Source organism: Corylus avellana, chromosome 2 (assembly GCF_965113065.1).
Source record: "Corylus avellana chromosome 2, dhCorAvel1.hap1.2, whole genome shotgun sequence".
In the NCBI taxonomy this organism is placed as follows: Eukaryota; Viridiplantae; Streptophyta; class Magnoliopsida; order Fagales; family Betulaceae; genus Corylus; species Corylus avellana.
In genome coordinates, this window is record NC_142491.1 from 31,867,861 (window position 1) to 31,873,394 (window position 5,534).

Consider the following 5,534-nt stretch of genomic DNA (forward strand, 5'->3'; position numbering starts at 1 on the left):
CAAGACCCTTGGTCAAAATACACTTGTAAAATGAGTTTATGAGAAAGTTGGTCCAATGTTAAGAATCCATATTTAGGAGTTACCATAAAAAAATAAATTAACACATGAAATATTTAATTAAAGTAAAAGATAAATTATGAATACAAAGTTAGGACTTAAATTATCACTTATCTCAATAACTTTAAATATAAATTTAATAGTTTAATTAATATTTTAATACCTTTAACCACATAATCACATAACTTTAACTTCAGTCCGCAGAAAACATAATTCGACTTTTTTTTTTTACCATTTGACGATTCTATCTTTTCATCCTATCTCTAATTTTGTGTCTAATTACTTATGAAAAAAGTGAGATATGTTTCTTATTTAATTTATGGAAAGCTTGCACGTGCGCCAAGTTTGGGGGCCACCCTTGAATTTTTGGCACATAGACCTAACAAAAAAGGAAGAGAACATCAACCCCAAAAGAAAAAACACAACAAAGAGAAATGTGACCTTTAAAAAAAAGTTTTTTTTTTTTTTAAAAAAAAAAAAAAACCGTCCACTTGGTTAGCCTAAACCCCTAAACTATAAATTGCTTATTGTGGTATAAAAAATAATTTAAAAGTCTTCAAGATAGGTCAAAATAACAATTTAGTCCATGCAGTCAAATTTCATCAAAACACTTGACGAATTTCATTAGTGTGTCATATCAGAACCAATAAAATGATAATACGTGTCAATTTTTCAAACAAAAAAGGAGACGGTGTGAAATAATCTCAATGCAATGCACACCCATTTGCTACACAATGACTGTTTTTATCAAAATAATTGATAAGAGATCTCGAAATTTGAAGCACAAGGTTATGGTTCAATTTTGCTCGGAAACTATTTTACATTTAAAAGAAAAAAAATTATATACTGAGTGAAATCATCTTAGAAAGAAGGGTTAAAAATAGAGAAAATTATGAAAATTAAAATTCTTTTAATACAATTTCAGAAGCCTACAAGTAAAGCCTGAAATTCATAAGAGGCCTTTTCAAAAAAAAAAAAAAAAAAAAGAAAAAAAAAAGAAATTCATAAGAGGTGATGGTGTTAGACCTTAGGAAAAATAAATAAATAAAGAGAGCGGGTAGAGCCGAGGGTTAAAGCGTAAATTTACGCAAGTTGGATATAAAAGTCTTTTTATTTTTGTGAGCACTATATAAAGGTCTCAAGCCAAAAATCGCTCACAAAATTCTCAGACTAGCCGTTATCTCTCTTCGTGAAACCATTCTCTTCAATCGCAAGAGCCAACGACTAATCTCCCTCCGCTGCGTTCGTCGACGGCAGAATCAGCGGCCTCCGTATCATCGCGGAGCCCAGAGATCCAATTGCTTCCATCCCTCTGGTGCGCACCCTATCCTCTAGTCCTAGGGTTTCTATTCCTTTTTCACCGCTAAGATTTGTATCATGTCCGATGCGTCTCTAAATTCCTTGGATCGTTTTCAGGTATCCTCTGGAAGCCGATTGACAAGGAATAATGAAGAGAGCTAGAGAGGAGGAGGAGGATGATGAGTACTCGCTCCTCTATGGAGCTCTGTCGTGGTGTAGGGGACCGATGATCGGCCAAGGAACTTTTGGGTCCGTATACAGAGCAGATATGAAGAAACCCAGAGCTTTTGGGTCGGTTGTGGCTGTGAAATCGGCAGATCCGTTGAAGGGGGGTTCGCTTTTGTGGGAAAAGACAGTTCTTGATGCTCTCCAAGGCTGTCCTCATGTTATTCAGACATTTGGAGCAGACACGACAAAACCAAGGAATAGTATTGTGCTTTACAACGTCCTGTTGGAATTTGCTTCGGGAGGAAGCCTTTACGATTTAATCGTAAAATCAGGCTGTGGTGGGTTGTCTGAGAGCGATGTCAGAAAGCACACAAAGTCTATGCTTGTGGGGTTGAAACACATTCATGATCGTGGCTTCGTTCACTGTGACTTGAAGCCTGATAATGTTCTTTTAGTGCCTACTGCTGATGGGTTTGAGGTGAAAATTGCTGATTTTGGAGTGGCAAAGAAAGCTTACACTAGTTGCGAGACAGAGACGCCATCTTGGAGAGGGACTCCATGGTATTTAGCCCCAGAATGTGTAATTTACGGGGTACAAGAGGCCTTCTCTGATATATGGGCTCTTGGATGCACCGTGCTTGAAATGCTGACTGGAAAACTACCGTTGCCTACCATATCTGGTTCTGACTCTCAAATTGTGCCTGGATCTGTGCCACACATTCCGGACAACATATCAAAAGCAGCGCAGGATTTCTTGAGGTGCTGTTTTGAAATAAATTTCATGGATAGAATGACGGCTGATGCGCTGTTAGATCACCCGTTTCTGGTGGGATTAGATGACACAGATTCTTCTTCACATGTTCAACTATCAAAAGAAGAAGCTGCAAATGCTAAGAGGATTAAATGCAGTCCCTTGTCTTTTCCTTTTGGGTGTGGCTTCATACCCTTATCGGATTTTTCATCACAAGAGGCAGAGGTTCCAGAGATTGGAGCTGAAAATACAAACACAGTGACATCTTTTCCTTTTTCATCACAAGAGGCAGAGGTTCCAGAGATTGGAGCTGAAAATACAAACACAGTGACATCTTTTCCTTTTTCATCACAAGAGGCAGAGGTTCCAGAGATTCGAGCTGAAAATATAAACGTGGTGACATCTTTTCCTTTTGGGTGTAGTTTCATACCCCTACCAGATTCTTCATCAAAAGAGGGAGAGGAGGAGGAGATCCGATAACCTGCTCTTCTTCCACTGAGCAAATTAGCTGGAGTGCAATTTTCCCAAAACCACTCATCCGCTCAAGGCCTTTAGCTCATTGGCAACATCCCTTTACTTTCACAGCTTGTGCCGGAGCTTAGGGATTGAATTTAGTTTTGATTTATACTCGTCATCAAATTTTGTATAGCATATAACACCTCATTTCTGAGAGAGGGTACTTGTAAATTGGATTATGTTATGTACATTGTATTCATTTTTTCCACAATATAACATACTTGCAGCATTTGTTCAACTTCATAGTTTGCCTTAATTCGAGTGAACCATTGTGCAATGTTTTTATTTTATTTTTATCATTTTCTTCAGCCTTCATATGGGCTGGATACTGGCATTGTTAGGCCTCTGCCTCACCTACAGCTCTGTGAATATGAGCCATTTGCAGTGTTTATGATAATGTTCACCACTGTTTTTGCTTGTGAGTGAAATCTTGCATTGCCCCCCAGAACTAAACTAGATGCAGCTCTGCAAAGATAATTGTGTTAGCTGATATATTTATTTGCCTTTGAGCCTCTATGCAAATATAATTGTTCATCAAAATATTTGATCATCTATGGAAACAAAAAAAATCTTTTTTTTTTTTTTTTTTAAATTTTATTTATGGAAAGGATGATCAGAAGTTAAAAAGATGGTACACTTTCAATCTATATATATGGGTTCATTTCGGTTTTGGTGAAATATTTGTATATTCAAAATGTACTACAGAATTGAATCCCTTACATTGCTAGAATTGTGAAGAATGTGACAAGGAGAACAGGCCAGAGGCAACACTGCTTGTAAGAAGGGGGTATTCTCCTCAGCTTTCCACTCTTTCTACTTTTACTACAAAAACTAGTTGCCAACAGGAAGCCTCCATATACAATCCCACACAAAAACCACAGCACCCCAATGCAATAACCATAAATTCCAGTAAATATAGTCGACTGCACAAAATAAGATCCAAGTTATAAAAGAATTTGGATGGAAAAAATAAAAGGTGGGAGAGAGATTTACACTCTAATAATGCTTGTTGGTGATGTTATATCCTCCCCTGTATTTTTTCAAATTATCCAAAGGATCCACCCACACAGTACCATCTGACTGTCTAATCGGTTCTGAGACATTGTTTGTCTGAAGCAAATTTCTCCCTGAGTAACCAGGGAAAAGAAAGAAAGAAGAAAATTAGCAGCTCAATCAAGGTGACCAGTGGCTTCACACTGTGGACGCAATCCAGCACCCTGTGTGACCTTCACATGTTAGTTATATTAATAAGTTGATATTAATGACAACTTTTTTGTTTTGTTTTTTATTTTTTGTTTTGTTTTATATAGAAAATGACATTTTAGCTTAATATCATTCTTCTTTTACATCATATGTATTTTTAGGTATGTATGCTTGTGCACATATGCCCCCCCTTTCCCTTTGTAGCTCCTAATATTTAAAACTATATATATATGAAACAAAATATAACCTTTTTTTCTAAGTAAAATTAAGGGTTGAACCTGTAGTTTTCACTCAGTTATTTAGCAATCCCCCTAACTTAGTTTATCCCATATATAATAATTTGCAGTAATTAGCAATATCATGTACTCATTAATATTACTTTAATAAGTTACCAATGTTATTGTAAAAAAAAAAAAAACCAATAAATATATTTCCATAATATGCTATATACAAACTTAGTAAATTATGCAGCAACTCATAGCACCTGAATTCAACTCATTGCACTTTAATTAACCTTGAATCCTTAACTGTTTTACCTTTTTTTTTGATGAATGAAAACTTTTATAGAAGAACACAAACATATTACAATAAATTTTCAAAGCCATAAAATATCATCCTCACCTGTTGCAAAGCTATTAAATGAGATCGTCTGTCCTGCAATTTTTGGAATTCTGGAGGGTACTAAAATTGCCATTATGAAAACCAGGGGCACAAGCCACTCTATAACATGTATGGAGCCCATCTTTAAGCTGTGAAATAAGTTGCAAGAAGAATTTAACTTTGTTGATGGACAGTTTCTGATGAGTGACGTGGCACACCTGCCGAGTCCGGGTCAGGCGTCAAGAAAGAACTTTAAAGTCAGGTGTCAAGAAAGAACTTTAACTGCACAATAAAGAAGAACAAAGGGATCGAAGAGACCGGGATGAGCCAGCGGGACACTCTAATGCCTAAGTTAGTATTTGAGAGAGAAAGCATAAGCAATAGAAGACCTTAAGAGCAAGAATTGCGATTACGTCAATGTGACGAAGTGACTTGCCTTTTATAGGAAGTAGTAGATGTCCCCTAATCAATGACTTACTCTTCCCTGAGTTTCTGTTGTGCAGTTGCTAACAAGGGATTTGAATAGTTATCCTTTCCGAGATCTTAGCAGACTAAGATTGTAGTATTTGGTAGTTATAGATATCATCGCATTTAAACATTTGTATGTGATATGCGGATGGATAAGATTTGTATTTCAAATAGATTTGATAGCTTTTTGAATGTTGGGATAAGATCACTTATCTATTAACAGTTTGTATTTCCCAAGATAACTGAGTTGTCCCTGGTACCGAGACCTGTGTGCCCCAACTTATCAATCTCAGACTTAAGGGTCTTGGCTCCATAGGTCTTTGATCTTTCCATGCTTAGTTTGGGCCCAAGGCTTGCAGGGCTTTTAAGAGTTTGATCTGTGACCCAACAGTTACCCCCAATTTCCTTGTTTGTATGACTATGAAAATTTTTATGTTTGAGAAAATGGATCAAACTTTCGAACCCCGTCTCT

General features: G+C 36.6%; 1 pseudogene; it reads left to right on the forward strand.

Annotated features, from left to right (window-relative positions):
• The first annotated feature begins 1,504 nt into the window (after window positions 1-1,504).
• On the forward strand, window positions 1,505-2,877 carry LOC132165176 (mitogen-activated protein kinase kinase kinase 20-like; annotated as a pseudogene).
• Window positions 2,878-5,534: the final 2,657 nt, after the last annotated feature.